General features: G+C 33.9%; 4 non-coding genes and 1 pseudogene across 4 annotated transcripts; all 5 read right to left on the bottom strand.

The window, feature by feature from the left end:
• Positions 1-59: 59 nt before the first annotated feature.
• On the bottom strand, positions 60-238 carry LOC117149202. Its single transcript, XR_004460116.1, has one exon. It is a non-coding gene; the product is annotated as a 5.8S ribosomal RNA (ribosomal RNA).
• Positions 239-924: 686 nt separating this feature from the next.
• LOC117149206 lies at positions 925-2,918 on the bottom strand. The gene has a single exon (XR_004460119.1). It is a non-coding gene; the product is annotated as a small subunit ribosomal RNA (ribosomal RNA).
• Positions 2,919-7,707: 4,789 nt separating this feature from the next.
• On the bottom strand, positions 7,708-11,658 carry LOC117149207. Its single transcript, XR_004460120.1, has one exon. It is a non-coding gene; the product is annotated as a large subunit ribosomal RNA (ribosomal RNA).
• Positions 11,659-12,053: 395 nt separating this feature from the next.
• LOC117149204 lies at positions 12,054-12,233 on the bottom strand (annotated as a pseudogene).
• A 686-nt stretch (positions 12,234-12,919) lies between these two features.
• On the bottom strand, positions 12,920-14,914 carry LOC117149205. The gene has a single exon (XR_004460118.1). It is a non-coding gene; the product is annotated as a small subunit ribosomal RNA (ribosomal RNA).
• Positions 14,915-20,904: the final 5,990 nt, after the last annotated feature.

The raw sequence follows: 20,904 nt of genomic DNA, 5'->3' as shown, positions 1-20,904 counted from the left end.
CCAATAATATACCATATGCTTATAAAAAATTTATAAACAACTTAATTAGCATAGTCTTACAACCCTCAACCATATGTAGTCCAAGCAGCACTATAAAATTAATTAAAGTACATAACAGCATGGACTGCGATATGCGTTCAAAATGTCGATGTTCATGTGTCCTGCAGTTCACACGATGACGCACAGTTTGCTGCGTTCTTCATCGACCCATGAGCCGAGTGATCCACCGCTTAGAGTTTTATAATTCATTTTTATATAATATCAATATTGTTTTTTATTGAAAGAAATTAAAAATACACCATTTTACTGGCATATATCAATTCCTTCAATAAATTTATTTTTATACCTAAAAATAAATGTTGCGATATGTCTTAGTTTCATATAAGCATTATGTATCATAAAAATCTGGTTATGGTTTGCTATTTTGGGTGACACATACTGCAAAATTTATATAAAACATTAACCTGATGGATGACAGGTACAAACATTGTATATTTTAGGTTGTTGCATTAGCCAACGTATGCTCATAACATAGATGAACAATACATATTCGCAACGCGTGTATATTATGGTCCATATACACACACACTTATTTTGAATACCACATTCAAAATTATTTTAATTTTAATTCGACTTCTACTTTCAAATTTTGTTCAGTTTCTTCGATTTCCATTTTCGAGAATTTGTTTTTATAGGAAACGCCATTGTTGTAGTAGGTACTGCCACAAATACGCACAAAACATTAATAATGTTAAAGTCTTTTTATGAGGTTGCCAAGCCCCACATATAAAATAAAAGCCATCTTCATTTTATTTTGACTTTAACTTTTGATTCCGTGGAATCATTTTGTAATATTTTTATTTTGGTAAATTGTATTTATTTGTATTATAACAAATGTTTATTAACGATAAGGATATTATACAATAATGATCCTTCCGCAGGTTCACCTACGGAAACCTTGTTACGACTTTTACTTCCTCTAAATAATCAAGTTCGGTCAACTTTTGCGAAACAACCGTAACACGCAAGGCGTCACAGTGATCACGTCCGGAGACCTCACTAAATAATTCAATCGGTAGTAGCGACGGGCGGTGTGTACAAAGGGCAGGGACGTAATCAATGCGAGTTAATGACTCACACTTACTGGGAATTCCAAGTTCATGTGAACAGTTTCAGTTCACAATCCCAAGCATGAAAGTGGTTCAGCGGTTTACCCGGACCTCTCGGTCTAGGAAATACACGTTGATACTTTCATTGTAGCGCGCGTGCAGCCCAGGACATCTAAGGGCATCACAGACCTGTTATTGCTCAATCTCATTATTGCTAGACGCAATTTGTCCATTTAAGAAGCTAGTGTCCTTATAATGGGACAAACCAACAGGTACGGCTCCACTTACATAAACACATTCAAACACAATAAACATTTTACTGCCACCATGAATGAAGGCTACATAAGCTTCAGCACCATAATCCTGAAGATATCTATTTAATATATTTGAGTCTCGTTCGTTATCGGAATTAACCAGACAAATCACTCCACGAACTAAGAACGGGCCATGCACCACCACCATAGATTCGAGAAAGAGCTATCAATCTGTCTTACACACTTATGTTCGGACCTGGTAAGTTTTCCCGTGTTGAGTCAAATTAAGCCGCAGGCTCCACTCCTGGTGGTGCCCTTCCGTCAATTCCTTTAAGTTTCAGCTTTGCAACCATACTTCCCCCGGAGCCCAAAAGCTTTGGTTTCCCGGGAAGCGACTGAGAGAGCCATAAAAGTAGCTACACCCAATTGCTAGCTGGCATCGTTTATGGTTAGAACTAGGGCGGTATCTGATCGCCTTCGAACCTCTAACTTTCGTTCTTGATTAATGAAAACATCTTTGGCAAATGCTTTCGCTTAAGTTAGTCTTACGACGGTCCAAGAATTTCACCTCTCGCGTCGTAATACTAATGCCCCCAAACTGCTTCTATTAATCATTACCTCTTGATCTGAAAACCAATGAAAGCAGAACAGAGGTCTTATTTCATTATCCATGCACAGAATATTCAGGCATTTGAAGCCTGCTTTAAGCACTCTAATTTGTTCAAAGTAATAGTACCGGCCCACAATAACACTCGTTTAAGAGCACTAGTGCAGGTTTTTAAATAGGAGGAACATATGAAAAAATACAAGTATTTAATCACATATAAGAACTCCACCGGTAATACGCTTACATACATAAAGGTATAGTACTAACCACAATTGTAAGTTGTACTACCCGTATGAAGCACAAGTTCAACTACGAACGTTTTAACCGCAACAACTTTAATATACGCTATTGGAGCTGGAATTACCGCGGCTGCTGGCACCAGACTTGCCCTCCAATTGGTCCTTGTTAAAGGATTTAAAGTGTACTCATTCCAATTACAGGGCCTCGGATATGAGTCCTGTATTGTTATTTTTCGTCACTACCTCCCCGAGCTGGGAGTGGGTAATTTACGCGCCTGCTGCCTTCCTTAGATGTGGTAGCCGTTTTCTCAGGCTCCCTCTCCGGAATCGAACCCTGATTCCCGTTACCCGTTGCAACCATGGTAGTCCTAGATACTACCATCAAAAGTTGATAGGGCAGACATTTGAAAGATCTGTCGTCGGTACAAGACCATACGATCTGCATGTTATCTAGAGTTCAACCAATATAACGATCTTGCGATCGCTTGGTTTTAGCCTAATAAAAGCACATGTCCCATAAGGTTCATGTTTTAATTGCATGTATTAGCTCTAGAATTACCACAGTTATCCAAGTAACTGTTAACGATCTAAGGAACCATAACTGATATAATGAGCCTTTTGCGGTTTCACTTTTAATTCGTGTGTACTTAGACATGCATGGCTTAATCTTTGAGACAAGCATATAACTACTGGCAGGATCAACCAGAATAATGTTTTTCCTTCATATTCCATTCATATATTTTGAATCGAAATAAGCAATATAATAGATATATAGATATATAGATTTTTCACTTTATATAATTCCATGATTTTTATTATATTGAATAAAATTCAATATTTCGCCTTTGGGTAAAATTTTAAATATATAAGTAAAAAAATCCATTCGATTACGGCCATTTTTATATAGCATTCGTAATCCATATTTTCATTTTTAATTTATACTTGTTTTACCAATATAACAAGAATTTCATCTAATTATTGTAATATATATATTTCTATAATTTTATCTTTTTATACATACATATTTCATTATAAAATATCATTTTATTTCCAACATACATAATTATTGTATCCACACATGTACAATTTTTGTTTAACCAATATAAATATTAAGTTAAATCATTTGCATTTTGAAGATAAATTTAAAATTTATCTCTTTTCATATATATCTCTGGTAATATATAACATAAAACCAAGCGCATATGATAATATTTCCACATTTAATATATAATTTTATATTTCTTTCATAAGAATCCATATTTGTATTATACCGTAACGATATAATAATCCAACTATACGGCAGGTAATAAATTAATATTTGCCTGCCTCCAAAAATTAACGATAATATATGGAAACGATTTGTTATTCTATATATAATAGAAACTTGACTTTTGTTTCAACGATATTATCTATAAAGCGTATATTCCTATTATCCGCGGAGCCAAGTCCCGTGTTCTATAGAACTGAGAAACAAATTTGTACGGATAATAATATACTTTATTGTATGTAACCAATATAAACATAATCCGAAATAAATATTTCGAATAATGCGGGAGGTCGGCAACCACTGCCTACCTATAGTAGTTTTTGAACCCGCTGTCCTCAAAGCGGGTATTTTCAATTCCGTTTGCCACCCAACATACGGGCTATTCTCTTATATATTAAGAGATTATAGGAACATTTCATTTTTTTTCCATTATTCATATATAATATGATTATTTTTTCCCTTATACATATAATAATTAATCATTTTCATATGTATATTATTTAATTTACTCATATTATTGCCAAAATCATATGAATACATAAGTTTTGAACAATATGAGAGGTCGGCAACCACTGCCTACCTATAGTAGTTTTTGAACCCTCTGTCGTAATTCCGGTCGTTTACACTACTATACCTCTCACTATAATGGCTTTTCTCTATAATACTAAGAGAATGTGGGATATTTTCAGCATTTTTTCCCTTATACATATAATAATTAATCATTTTCATATGTATATTATTTAATTTACTCATATTATTGCCAAAATCATATGAATACATAAGTTTTGAACAATATGAGAGGTCGGCAACCACTGCCTACCTATAGTAGTTTTTGAACCCTCTGTCGTAATTCCGGTCGTTTACACTACTATACCTCTCACTATAATGGCTTTTCTCTATAATACTAAGAGAATGTGGGATATTTTCAGCATTTTTTCCCTTATACATATAATAATTAATCATTTTCATATGTATATTATTTAATTTACTCATATTATTGCCAAAATCATATGAATACATAAGTTTTGAACAATATGAGAGGTCGGCAACCACTGCCTACCTATAGTAGTTTTTGAACCCTCTGTCGTAATTCCGGTCGTTTACACTACTATACCCTCTCACTATAATGGCTTTTCTCTATAATACTAAGAGAATGTGGGATATTTTCAGAATTTTTTCCCTTATACATATAATAATTAATCATTTTCATATGTATATTATTTAATTTACTCATATTATTGCCAAAATCATATGAATACATAAGTTTTGAACAATATGAGAGGTCGGCAACCACTGCCTACCTATAGTAGTTTTTGAACCCTCTGTCGTAATTCCGGTCGTTTACACTACTATACCCTCTCACTATAATGGCTTTTCTCTATTATACTAAGAGAATGTGGGATATTTTCAGCATTTTTTCCCTTATACATATAATAATTAATAATTTTCATATGTATATTATTTAATTTACTCATATAATTGCCAAAATCATATGAATACATAAGTTTTGAACAATATGAGAGGTCGGCAACCACTGCCTACCTATAGTAGTTTTTGAACCCTCTGTCGTAATTCCGGTCGTTTACACTACTATACCCTCTCACTATAATGGCTTTTCTCTATAATACTAAGAGAATGTGGGAATATTTCAGCATTTTTTCCCCTATACATATAATAATTAATAATTTTCATATGTATATTATTTAATTTACTCATATAATTGCCAAAATCATATGAATACATAAGTTTTGAACAATATGAGAGGTCGGCAACCACTGCCTACCTATAGTAGTTTTTGAACCCTCTGTCGTAATTCCGGTCGTTTACACTACTATACCCTCTCACTATAATGGCTTTTCTCTATAATACTAAGAGAATGTGGGAATATTTCAGCATTTTTTCCCCTATACATATAATAATTAATAATTTTCATATGTATATTATTTAATTTACTCATATAATTGCCAAAATCATATAAATACATAAGTTTTGAACAATATCAGAGGTCAGCAACGGTCTTTCCTCTATAATACTAAGATAATATGGGAATATTTTCAGCATTTTTTCCCTTATACATTTATACATATAATAATTAATCATTTTCATATGTATATTATTTAATTTACTCATATTATTGCCAAAATCATATAAATACATAAGTTTTGAACAATATCAGAGGTCAGCAACGGTCTTTCCTCTATAATACTAAGATAATGTGGGAATATTTCATCATTTTTTCCTTTATACATTTATACATATAATATTTAATCATTTTATATGTATATTATTTAATTTACTCATATAATTGCCAAAATCATATAAATACATAAGTTTTGAACAATATCAGAGGTCGGCAACGGTCTTTCCTCTATAATACTAAGATAATATGGGAATATTTCAGCATTTTTTCCCTTATACATATAATAATTAATCATTTTCATATGTATATTATTTAATTTACTCGTATAATTGCCAAAATCCTATGAAGACATAAGAGAATACAATATGAGAGGTCGGCGCAACCATAATATAGTAGTTGATGACGAGGTGTTTGGCAACTTGATACAATTCTTTAAAAGTCTTTATATTAATTATATGATAGGGACAATATCATATGCGTCACTAAATTGATGACGAGGTGTTTGGCAACGTGACACAAATCATTAAAGTCTTTATATTAATTATATGATAGAGACAATATCATATGCGTCACTAAATTGATGACGAGGTATTTGGCAACTTGATAGAATTCTTTAAAGTCTTTATATCAAAAATTATATGATAGGGACAATATCATATGCGTCACTAAATTGATGACGAGGTGTTTGGCAACTTGACACAATTCATTAAAGTCTTTATATTAATTATATGATAGAGACAATATCATATGCGTCACTAAATTGATGACGAGGTATTTGGCAACTTGATATAATTCTTTAAAGTCTTTATATCAAATATTATATGATAGGGACAATATCATATGCGTCACTAAATTGATGACGAGGTGTTTGGCAACTTGACACAATTCATTAAAGTCTTTATATTAATTATATGATAGGGACAATATCATATGCGTCACTAAATTGATGACGAGGTATTTGGCAACTTGATACAATTCTTTAAAGTTTTTATATCAAAAATTATATGATAGGGACAATATCATATGCGTCACTAAATTGATGACGAGGTGTTTGGCAACTTGACACAATTCATTAAAGTCTTTATATTAATTATATGATAGGGACAATATCATATGCGTCACTAAATTGATGACGAGGTATTTGGCAACTTGATACAATTCTTTAAAGTTTTTATATCAAAAATTATATGATAGGGACAATATCATATGCGTCACTAAATTGATGACGAGGTGTTTGGCAACTTGACACAATTCATTAAAGTCTTTATATTAATTATATGATAGAGACAATATCATATGCGTCACTAAATTGATGACGAGGTATTTGGCAACTTGATATAATTCTTTAAAGTCTTTATATCAAAAATTATATGATAGGGACAATATCATATGCGTCACTAAATTGATGACGAGGTGTTTGGCAACTTGACACAATTCATTAAAGTCTTTATATTAATTATATGATAGGGACAATATCATATGCGTCACTAAATTGATGACGAGGTATTTGGCAACTTGATACAATTCTTTAAAGTTTTTATATCAAAAATTATATGATAGGGACAATATCATATGCGTCACTAAATTGATGACGAGGTGTTTGGCAACTTGACACAATTCATTAAAGTCTTTATATTAATTATATGATAGGGACAATATCATATGCGTCACTAAATTGATGACGAGGTATTTGGCAACTTGATATAATTCTTTAAAGTCTTTATATCAAAAATTATATGATAGGGACAATATCATATGCGTCACTAAATTGATGACGAGGTGTTTTGGCAACTTGACACAATTCATTAAAGTCTTTATATTAATTATATGATAGGGACAATATCATATGCGTCACTAAATTGATGACGAGGTATTTGGCAACGTGATAGAATTCTTTAAAGTCTTTATATCAAAAATTATACGATAGGGACAATATCATATGCGTCACTAAATTGATGACGAGGTATTTGGCAACTTGATATAATTCTTTAAAGTCTTTATATCAAAAATTATATGATAGGGACAATATCATATGCGTCACTAAATTGATGACGAGGTGTTTGTTTGGCTACAGGAAAAATCATTTATTTATCGAATCATCAAGCAAAGGATAAGCTTCAGTGGATCGCAGTATGGCAGCTGCTCAACCACTTACAACACCTTGCCTGTTACAAAAGTCGTTTACAATTGATTCTAGGCTTTGTCATTGTATTAAATAATGCTTTTATATGTAACTAGCGCGGCATCAGGTGATCGAAGATCCTCCTAATTTACTATGTTACAAATTACATTGGCATCACATCCATTGTCGTTTATAAAATAAATTATAAACTTTAAATGGTTTAGAAGCCATACAATGCAAATTGCCCCTTATTTATCATTGCAGTCCAGCACGGATACGACCTTAGAGGCGTTCAGGCATAATCCAACGGACGTAGCGTCATACCACTGTTCGCTCGAACAAGTATTGTGCCATTGGTCCGTACCTGCGGTTCCTCTCGTACTACGCAGGAATGCTGTCGCAACAACGTTTTGTCATTAGTAGGGTAAAACTAACCTGTCTCACGACGGTCTAAACCCAGCTCACGTTCCCTTGCATGGGTGAACAATCCAACGCTTGGTGAATTTTGCTTCACAATGATAGGAAGAGCCGACATCGAAGGATCAAAAAGCGACGTCGCTATGAACGCTTGGCCGCCACAAGCCAGTTATCCCTATGGTAACTTTTCTGACACCTCTTGTTAAAAACTCTTTAAACCAAAAGGATCGATAGGCCGAGCTTTTGCTGTCCCTGTGTGTACTGAACACCGAGATCAAGTCAGCATTTGCCCTTTTGCTCTATGTGTGGTTTCTGTCCGCACTGAGCTGGCCTTGGGACACCTCCGTTATTATTTGAGAGATGTACCGCCCCAGTCAAACTCCCTACCTGGCAATGTCCTTGAATTGGATCATACCTGAGTAATTGGAGTTATACCAAATTTTCAAATCAAAAATACATAAATGCATCGTTTTATTAAAGAATTTGTTTGCGATTATATAACAAACTCGTGATACTTTGATCAAGAAGCTTGCATCAAAACCCAATACCATAAGATATAATAATATATCCGTATAATGGCTAGGAAATGATACACGTTCCATTTAATCAAGTAAGTAAGGAAACAATAAGAGTAGTGGTATTTCATTGACGATACCAAACCGAGGTCTAATATCTCCCACTTATTCTACACCTCTTATGTCTCCTTACACTGCCAGATTAGAGTCAAGCTCAAAAGGGTCTTCTTTCCCCGCTAATTATTCCAAGCCCGTTCCCTTGGCTGTGGTTTCGCTAGATAGTAGATAGGGACAGTAGGAATCTCGTTAATCCATTCATGCGCGTCACTAATTAGATGACGAGGCATTTGGCTACCTTAAGAGAGTCATAGTTACTCCCGCCGTTGACCCGCGCTTACTTGAATTTCTTCACTTTGACATTCAGAGCACTGGGCAGAATCACATTGTGTCAACACCCGCTAGGGCCATCACAATGCTTTGTTTTAATTAGACAGTCGGATTCCCCAAGTCCGTGCCAGTTCTGAATTGATTGTTAATTGATAATCGTTATAATTGATAAGAACTAATTGGTTTAACCCAAATAGTATTCTTAAAAATTTTAGCAAGAAAGTTCCACAATTGGCTACGTAACTAAACTATCCGGGGAACAAGTAACTAACATAAATGCTAGAAACTCTATTTACCCAGAACGAGCACATAAACCATGTTATTGTTTCCCAATCAAGCCCGACTATCTCAATCTTCAGAGCCAATCCTTATCCCGAAGTTACGGATCTAATTTGCCGACTTCCCTTACCTACATTATTCTATCGACTAGAGACTCTTCACCTTGGAGACCAGCTGCGGATATTGGTACGGCCTGTTGAGAAGTTTGCGTGTCCCCACCATAAATTTTCAAGGTCCGAGGAGAAATATCGACACAACAGTATATGTCATGCTCTTCTAGCCCATCTACCATATCTCTCTGCGAAAGACTTCCATGGTAGTACGGCTATAAAACAGAAAAGAAAACTCTTCCGATATCTCTCGACGGCTTCTTTATGGTCGTTCCTGTTGCCAGGATGAGCACGAGGCCCATATTTAATAACAAACGGATACTCAACAGGTTACGGAATTGGAACCGTATTCCCTTTCGTTCAAAATTATTCAAGTGTATTATATTCGCTTTGTTTATATAGTTAGGCATTTTTGTTTTACTTGAAAATTTTCGGCTTTCGCCTTGAACTTAGGACCGACTAACTCGTGATCAACCACTGTTCACACGAAACCCTTCTCCACTTCAGTCCTCCAAGGTCTCATTCGATTATTTGCTACTACCACCAAGATCTGTACCAATGGCAGCTCCATGCAGGCTTACGCCAAACACTTCTACGCATACCATTGTACCTTCCTACTCACTAAAGTTTCAAAATTTATATCACAAGTAATATAAATCATCTACTTTAGCGGTAATGTATAGGTATACAACTTAAGCGCATCCATTTTAAGGGCTAGTTGCTTCGGCAGGTGAGTTGTTACACACTCCTTAGCGGATTTCGACTTCCATGATCACCGTCCTGCTGTTTTAAGCAACCAACGCCTTTCATGGTATCTGCATGAGTTGTTAATTTGGGCACCGTAACATTACGTTTGGTTCATCCCACAGCGCCAGTTCTGCTTACCAAAAGTGGCCCACTGGCACATTATATCATAACCTTGAACTTCATATCAAGAAAGTTAAGGTTCTTACCCATTTAAAGTTTGAGAATAGGTTAAGATCGTTTCGACCCTAAGGCCTCTAATCATTCGCTTTACCAGATAAGATTATTTTATATAATATTAAAATGCACCAGCTATCCTGAGGGAAACTTCGGAAGGAACCAGCTACTAGATGGTTCGATTGGTCTTTCGCCCCTATACTCAATTCTGACAATCGATTTGCACGTCAGAACTGTTTCGGTCTTCCATCAGGGTTTCCCCTGACTTCAACCTGATCAAGTATAGTTCACCATCTTTCGGGTCACAGCATATATGCTCAAGGTACGTTCCAGTTAGAGGCATAAATAATATAAATATACATTATACATAACTATATAGAACGCCCCGGGATTGTGTTAATTAGCTATAAATAGCTAAAAAACTAATCCCATTATTAGTCAAGTTAATTACGCTATTAGGTTTACATCCCAATAACTTGCACATATGTTAGACTCCTTGGTCCGTGTTTCAAGACGGGTCCCGAGGTATCCTGAATCTTTCGCATTGTTAATCATACAAGAGCATATAATAAACACAAAAATCAATGATAATTATGCCATTATATAATTCCGAAAAATTAACGCTCTGTAATAATATAAATCTATCAGCACTTTATCAAATTAATAACATTTATTCTGTGTTAAAATGCAAGCAATTTAATTGGAATAAACTATAAGTTATATTTTATGATAAATTTGGGATATGCTAATAGATTACAATGTCCTTATATGGAAAAAATGCACATTATTCTTAATAATTTATTTAAATATTACAATTTTAATGATGAATTTTCCATAACGGATATTCAGGTTCATCGGGCTTAACCTCTAAGCAGTTTCACGTACTGTTTAACTCTCTATTCAGAGTTCTTTTCAACTTTCCCTCACGGTACTTGTTTACTATCGGTCTCATGGTTATATTTAGTTTTAGATGGAGTTTACCACCCACTTAGTGCTGCACTATCAAGCAACACGACTCTTTGGAAACATCATCTAGTATCATTAACGTTATACGGGCTGGCACCCTCTATGGGTAAATGGCTCATTTAAGAAGGACTTAAATCATTAATTTCTCATACTAGAATATTGACGCTCCATACACTGCATCTCACATTTGCCATATAGACAAAGTGACTTAGTGCTGAACTGTTTTCTTTTCGCTCGCCGCTACTAAGAAAATCCTTGTTAGTTTCTTTTCCTCCCTAATTAATATGCTTAAATTCAGGGGGTAGTCCCATATGAGTTGAGGTTGTATATATAACTATTTTTTGCCATAAATTCTTTATATATAAATGATAAAACAATCAATTAAATTCGTTATAAATAGTTCCAATAGTTCTTGTAAGCAAAGTTATTTTTTATCCATTTAACGAACCAACGAAGAATAATAACAAAACCAAGATTTTTCTTTTTCCGAATCATTAATAAGAGACAATTCTAGATGAAAAATATTTCAATTTTTTATGCTAGACATTTCTCAGTATTATTTGATTGAAAAAGAAAATATTTCTCTTCGTTTTTCACATTCAAATGTGAGATAATGTTTTTCATTTCTTTTTTAATATTATGAATAAAATCATTATTTAATCCAATAATATACCATATGCTTATAAAAAATTTATAAACAACTTAATTAGCATAGTCTTACAACCCTCAACCATATGTAGTCCAAGCAGCACTATAAAATTAATTAAAGTACATAACAGCATGGACTGCGATATGCGTTCAAAATGTCGATGTTCATGTGTCCTGCAGTTCACCACGATGACGCACAGTTTGCTGCGTTCTTCATCGACCCATGAGCCGAGTGATCCACCGCTTAGAGTTTTATAATTCATTTTTATATAATATCAATATTGTTTTTATTGAAAGAAATTAAAAATACACCATTTTACTGGCATATATCAATTCCTTCAATAAATTTATTTTTATACCTAAAAATAAATGTTGCGATATGTCTTAGTTTCATATAAGCATTATGTATCATAAAAATCTGGTTATGGTTTGCTATTTTGGGTGACACATACTGCAAAATTTATATAAAACATTAACCTGATGGATGACAGGTACAAACATTGTATATTTTAGGTTGTTGCATTAGCCAACGTATGCTCATAACATAGATGAACAATACATATTCGCAACGCGTGTATATTATGGTCCATATACACACACACTTATTTTGAATACCACATTCAAAATTATTTTAATTTTAATTCGACTTCTACTTTCAAATTTTGTTCAGTTTCTTCGATTTCCATTTTCGAGAATTTGTTTTTATAGGAAACGCCATTGTTGTAGTAGGTACTGCCACAAATACGCACAACAACATTAATAATGTTAAAGTCTTTTTATGAGGTTGCCAAGCCCCACATATAAAATAAAAGCCATCTTCATTTTATTTTGACTTTAACTTTTGATTCCGTGGAATCATTTTGTAATATTTTTATTTTGGTAAATTGTATTTATTTGTATTATAACAAATGTTTATTAACGATAAGGATATTATACAATAATGATCCTTCCGCAGGTTCACCTACGGAAACCTTGTTACGACTTTTACTTCCTCTAAATAATCAAGTTCGGTCAACTTTTGCGAAACAACCGTAACACGCAAGGCGTCACAGTGATCACGTCCGGAGACCTCACTAAATAATTCAATCGGTAGTAGCGACGGGCGGTGTGTACAAAGGGCAGGGACGTAATCAATGCGAGTTAATGACTCACACTTACTGGGAATTCCAAGTTCATGTGAACAGTTTCAGTTCACAATCCCAAGCATGAAAGTGGTTCAGCGGTTTACCCGGACCTCTCGGTCTAGGAAATACACGTTGATACTTTCATTGTAGCGCGCGTGCAGCCCAGGACATCTAAGGGCATCACAGACCTGTTATTGCTCAATCTCATTATTGCTAGACGCAATTTGTCCATTTAAGAAGCTAGTGTCCTTATAATGGGACAAACCAACAGGTACGGCTCCACTTACATAAACACATTCAAACACAATAAACATTTTACTGCCACCATGAATGAAGGCTACATAAGCTTCAGCACCATAATCCTGAAGATATCTATTTAATATATTTGAGTCTCGTTCGTTATCGGAATTAACCAGACAAATCACTCCACGAACTAAGAACGGCCATGCACCACCACCCATAGATTCGAGAAAGAGCTATCAATCTGTCTTACACACTTATGTTCGGACCTGGTAAGTTTTCCCGTGTTGAGTCAAATTAAGCCGCAGGCTCCACTCCTGGTGGTGCCCTTCCGTCAATTCCTTTAAGTTTCAGCTTTGCAACCATACTTCCCCCGGAGCCCAAAAGCTTTGGTTTCCCGGGAAGCGACTGAGAGAGCCATAAAAGTAGCTACACCCAATTGCTAGCTGGCATCGTTTATGGTTAGAACTAGGGCGGTATCTGATCGCCTTCGAACCTCTAACTTTCGTTCTTGATTAATGAAAACATCTTTGGCAAATGCTTTCGCTTAAGTTAGTCTTACGACGGTCCAAGAATTTCACCTCTCGCGTCGTAATACTAATGCCCCCAAACTGCTTCTATTAATCATTACCTCTTGATCTGAAAACCAATGAAAGCAGAACAGAGGTCTTATTTCATTATCCCATGCACAGAATATTCAGGCATTTGAAGCCTGCTTTAAGCACTCTAATTTGTTCAAAGTAATAGTACCGGCCCACAATAACACTCGTTTAAGAGCACTAGTGCAGGTTTTTAAATAGGAGGAACATATGAAAAAATACAAGTATTTAATCACATATAAGAACTCCACCGGTAATACGCTTACATACATAAAGGTATAGTACTAACCACAATTGTAAGTTGTACTACCCGTATGAAGCACAAGTTCAACTACGAACGTTTTAACCGCAACAACTTTAATATACGCTATTGGAGCTGGAATTACCGCGGCTGCTGGCACCAGACTTGCCCTCCAATTGGTCCTTGTTAAAGGATTTAAAGTGTACTCATTCCAATTACAGGGCCTCGGATATGAGTCCTGTATTGTTATTTTTCGTCACTACCTCCCCGAGCTGGGAGTGGGTAATTTACGCGCCTGCTGCCTTCCTTAGATGTGGTAGCCGTTTCTCAGGCTCCCTCTCCGGAATCGAACCCTGATTCCCCGTTACCCGTTGCAACCATGGTAGTCCTAGATACTACCATCAAAAGTTGATAGGGCAGACATTTGAAAGATCTGTCGTCGGTACAAGACCATACGATCTGCATGTTATCTAGAGTTCAACCAATATAACGATCTTGCGATCGCTTGGTTTTAGCCTAATAAAAGCACATGTCCCATAAGGTTCATGTTTTAATTGCATGTATTAGCTCTAGAATTACCACAGTTATCCAAGTAACTGTTAACGATCTAAGGAACCATAACTGATATAATGAGCCTTTTGCGGTTTCACTTTTAATTCGTGTGTACTTAGACATGCATGGCTTAATCTTTGAGACAAGCATATAACTACTGGCAGGATCAACCAGAATAATGTTTTTCCTTCATATTCCATTCATATATTTTGAATCGAAATAAGCAATATAATAGATATATAGATATATAGATTTTTCACTTTATATAATTCCATGATTTTTATTATATTGAATAAAATTCAATATTTCGCCTTTGGGTAAAATTTTAAATATATAAGTAAAAAAATCCATTCGATTACGGCCATTTTTATATAGCATTCGTAATCCATATTTTCATTTTTAATTTATACTTGTTTTACCAATATAACAAGAATTTCATCTAATTATTGTAATATATATATTTCTATAATTTTATCTTTTTATACATACATATTTCATTATAAAATATCATTTTATTTCCAACATACATAATTATTGTATCCACACATGTACAATTTTTGTTTAACCAATATAAATATTAAGTTAAATCATTTGCATTTTGAAGATAAATTTAAAATTTATCTCTTTTCATATATATCTCTGGTAATATATAACATAAAACCAAGCGCATATGATAATATTTCCACATTTAATATATAATTTATATTTCTTTCATAAGAATCCATATTTGTATTATACCGTAACGATATAATAATCCAACTATACGGCAGGTAATAAATTAATATTTGCCTGCCTCCAAAAATTAACGATAATATATGGAAACGATTTGTTATTCTATATATAATAGAAACTTGACTTTTGTTTCAACGATATTATCTATAAAGCGTATATTCCTATTATCCGCGGAGCCAAGTCCCGTGTTCTATAGAACTGAGAAACAAATTTGTACGGATAATAATATACTTTATTGTATGTAACCAATATAAACATAATCCGAAATAAATATTTCGAATAATGCGGGAGGTCGGCAACCACTGCCTACCTATAGTAGTTTTTGAACCCGCTGTCCTCAAAGCGGGTATTTTCAATTCCGTTTGCCACCCAACATACGGGCTATTCTCTTATATATTAAGAGATTATAGGAACATTTCATTTTTTTTCCATTATTCATATATAATATGATTATTTTTTCCCTTATACATATAATAATTAATCATTTTCATATGTATATTATTTAATTTACTCATATTATTGCCAAAATCATATGAATACATAAGTTTTGAACAATATGAGAGGTCGGCAACCACTGCCTACCTATAGTAGTTTTTGAACCCTCTGTCGTAATTCCGGTCGTTTACACTACTATACCCTCTCACTATAATGGCTTTTCTCTATAATACTAAGAGAATGTGGGATATTTTCAGCATTTTTTCCCTTATACATATAATAATTAATCATTTTCATATGTATATTATTTAATTTACTCATATTATTGCCAAAATCATATGAATACATAAGTTTTGAACAATATGAGAGGTCGGCAACCACTGCCTACCTATAGTAGTTTTTGAACCCTCTGTCGTAATTCCGGTCGTTTACACTACTATACCCTCTCACTATAATGGCTTTTCTCTATAATACTAAGAGAATGTGGGATATTTTCAGCATTTTTTCCCTTATACATATAATAATTAATCATTTTCATATGTATATTATTTAATTTACTCATATTATTGCCAAAATCATATGAATACATAAGTTTTGAACAATATGAGAGGTCGGCAACCACTGCCTACCTATAGTAGTTTTTGAACCCTCTGTCGTAATTCCGGTCGTTTACACTACTATACCCTCTCACTATAATGGCTTTTCTCTATAATACTAAGAGAATGTGGGATATTTTCAGCATTTTTTCCCTTATACATATAATAATTAATCATTTTCATATGTATATTATTTAATTTACTCATATTATTGCCAAAATCATATGAATACATAAGTTTTGAACAATATGAGAGGTCGGCAACCACTGCCTACCTATAGTAGTTTTTGAACCCTCTGTCGTAATTCCGGTCGTTTACACTACTATACCCTCTCACTATAATGGCTTTTCTCTATTATACTAAGAGAATGTGGGATATTTTCAGCATTTTTTCCCTTATACATATAATAATTAATAATTTTCATATGTATATTATTTAATTTACTCATATAATTGCCAAAATCATATGAATACATAAGTTTTGAACAATATGAGAGGTCGGCAACCACTGCCTACCTATAGTAGTTTTTGAACCCTCTGTCGTAATTCCGGTCGTTTACACTACTATACCCTCTCACTATAATGGCTTTTCTCTATAATACTAAGAGAATGTGGGAATATTTCAGCATTTTTTCCCCTATACATATAATAATTAATAATTTTCATATGTATATTATTTAATTTACTCATATAATTGCCAAAATCATATGAATACATAAGTTTTGAACAATATGAGAGGTCGGCAACCACTGCCTACCTATAGTAGTTTTTGAACCCTCTGTCGTAATTCCGGTCGTTTACACTACTATACCCTCTCACTATAATGGCTTTTCTCTATAATACTAAGAGAATGTGGGAATATTTCAGCATTTTTTCCCCTATACATATAATAATTAATAATTTTCATATGTATATTATTTAATTTACTCATATAATTGCCAAAATCATATAAATACATAAGTTTTGAACAATATCAGAGGTCAGCAACGGTCTTTCCTCTATAATACTAAGATAATATGGGAATATTTTCAGCATTTTTTCCCTTATACATTTATACATATAATAATTAATCATTTTCATATGTATATTATTTAATTTACTCATATTATTGCCAAAATCATATAAATACATAAGTTTTGAACAATATCAGAGGTCAGCAACGGTCTTTCCTCTATAATACTAAGATAATGTGGGAATATTTCATCATTTTTTCCTTTATACATTTATACATATAATATTTAATCATTTTATATGTATATTATTTAATTTACTCATATAATTGCCAAAATCATATAAATACATAAGTTTTGAACAATATCAGAGGTCGGCAACGGTCTTTCCTCTATAATACTAAGATAATATGGGAATATTTCAGCATTTTTTCCCTTATACATATAATAATTAATCATTTTCATATGTATATTATTTAATTTACTCGTATAATTGCCAAAATCCTATGAAGACATAAGAGAATACAATATGAGAGGTCGGCGCAACCATAATATAGTAGTTGATGACGAGGTGTTTGGCAACTTGATACAATTCTTTAAAAAGTCTTTATATTAATTATATGATAGGGACAATATCATATGCGTCACTAAATTGATGACGAGGTGTTTGGCAACGTGACACAAATCATTAAAGTCTTTATATTAATTATATGATAGAGACAATATCATATGCGTCACTAAATTGATGACGAGGTATTTGGCAACTTGATAGAATTCTTTAAAGTCTTTATATCAAAAATTATATGATAGGGACAATATCATATGCGTCACTAAATTGATGACGATTGGCAACTTGACACAATTCATTAAAGTCTTTATATTAATTATATGATAGAGACAATATCATATGCGTCACTAAATTGATGACGAGGTATTTGGCAACTTGATATAATTCTTTAAAGTCTTTATATCAAATATTATATGATAGGGACAATATCATATGCGTCACTAAATTGATGACGAGGTGTTTGGCAACTTGACACAATTCATTAAAGTCTTTATATTAATTATATGATAGGGACAATATCATATGCGTCACTAAATTGATGACGAGGTATTTGGCAACTTGATACAATTCTTTAAAGTTTTTATATCAAAAATTATATGATAGGGACAATATCATATGCGTCACTAAATTGATGACGAGGTGTTTGGCAACTTGACACAATTCATTAAAGTCTTTATATTAATTATATGATAGGGACAATATCATATGCGTCACTAAATTGATGACGAGGTATTTGGCATTGATAAATTCTTTAAAGTTTTATATCAAAAATTATATATCATATGCGTCACTTTAAACGTCTTTATATTAATTATATGATAGGACAATATCATATGCGTCACTAAATTGATGACGAGGTGTTTGGCAACTTGACACAATTCATTAAAGTCTTTATATTAATTATATGATAGGACAATATCATATGCGTCACTAAATTGATGACGAGGTATTTGGCAACTTGATACAATTCTTTAAAGTTTTTATATCAAAAATTATATGATAGGGACAATATCATATGCGTCACTAAATTGATGACGAGGTGTTTGGCAACTTGACACAATTCATTAAAGTCTTTATATTAATTATATGATAGGGACAATATCATATGCGTCACTAAATTGATGACGAGGTGTTTGGCAACTTGACACAATTCATTAAAGTCTTTATATTAATTATATGATAGGACAATATCATATGCGTCACTAAATTGATGACGAGGTATTTGGCAACGTGATAGAATTCTTTAAAGTCTTTATATCAAAAATTATACGATAGGGACAATATCATATGCGTCACTAAATTGATGACGAGGTATTTGGCAACTTGATATAATTCTTTAAAGTCTTTATATCAAAAATTATATGATAGGGACAATATCATATGCGTCACTAAATTGATGACGAGGTGTTTGTTTGGCTACAGGAAAAATCATTTATTTATCGAATCATCAAGCAAAGGATAAGCTTCAGTGGATCGCAGTATGGCAGCTGCTCAACCACTTACAACACCTTGCCTGTTACAAAAGTCGTTTACAATTGATTCTAGGCTTTGTCATTGTATTAAATAATGCTTTTATATGTAACTAGCGCGGCATCAGGTGATCGAAGATCCTCCTAATTTACTATGTTACAAATTACATTGGCATCACATCCATTGTCGTTTATAAAATAAATTATAAACTTTAAATGGTTTAGAAGCCATACAATGCAAATTGCCCCTTATTTATCATTGCAGTCCAGCACGGATACGACCTTAGAGGCGTTCAGGCATAATCCAACGGACGTAGCGTCATACCACTGTTCGCTCGAACAAGTATTGTGCCATTGGTCCGTACCTGCGGTTCCTCTCGTACTACGCAGGAATGCTGTCGCAACAACGTTTTGTCATTAGTAGGGTAAAACTAACCTGTCTCACGACGGTCTAAACCCAGCTCACGTTCCCTTGCATGGGTGAACAATCCAACGCTTGGTGAATTTTGCTTCACAATGATAGGAAGAGCCGACATCGAAGGATCAAAAAGCGACGTCGCTATGAACGCTTGGCCGCCACAAGCCAGTTATCCCTATGGTAACTTTTCTGACACCTCTTGTTAAAAACTCTTTAAACCAAAAGGATCGATAGGCCGAGCTTTTGCTGTCCCTGTGTGTACTGAACACCGAGATCAAGTCAGCATTTGCCCTTTTGCTCTATGTGTGGTTTCTGTCCGCACTGAGCTGGCCTTGGGACACCTCCGTTATTATTTGAGAGATGTACCGCCCCAGTCAAACTCCCTACCTGGCAATGTCCTTGAATTGGATCATACCTGAGTAATTGGAGTTATACCAAATTTTCAAATCAAAAATACATAAATGCATCGTTTTATTAAAGAATTTGTTTGCGATTATATAACAAACTCGTGATACTTTGATCAAGAAGCTTGCATCAAAACCCAATACCATAAGATATAATAAATATATCCGTATAATGGCTAGGAAATGATACACGTTCCATTTAATCAAGTAAGTAAGGAAACAATAAGAGTAGTGGTATTTCATTGACGATACCAAACCGAGGTCTAATATCTCCCACTTATTCTACACCTCTTATGTCTCCTTACACTGCCAGATTAGAGTCAAGCTCAAAAGGGTCTTCTTTCCCCGCTAATTATTCCAAGCCCGTTCCCCTTGGCTGTGGTTTCGCTAGATAGTAGATAGGGACAGTAGGAATCTCGTTAATCCATTCATGCGCGTCACTAATTAGATGACGAGGCATTTGGCTACCTTAAGAGAGTCATAGTTACTCCCGCCGTTGACCCGCCTTACTTGAATTTCTTCACTTTGACATTCAGGCACTGGGCAGAAATCACATGTGTCAACACCCGCTTAGGGCCATCACAATGCTTTGTTTT

This window comes from Drosophila mauritiana, unplaced genomic scaffold (assembly GCF_004382145.1).
Source record: "Drosophila mauritiana strain mau12 unplaced genomic scaffold, ASM438214v1 U_173, whole genome shotgun sequence".
Taxonomy (NCBI): Eukaryota; Metazoa; Arthropoda; class Insecta; order Diptera; family Drosophilidae; genus Drosophila; species Drosophila mauritiana.
The sequence above is the reverse complement of the archived record's forward strand: the minus strand, read 5'-3'. Positions and strand labels throughout refer to the sequence as shown.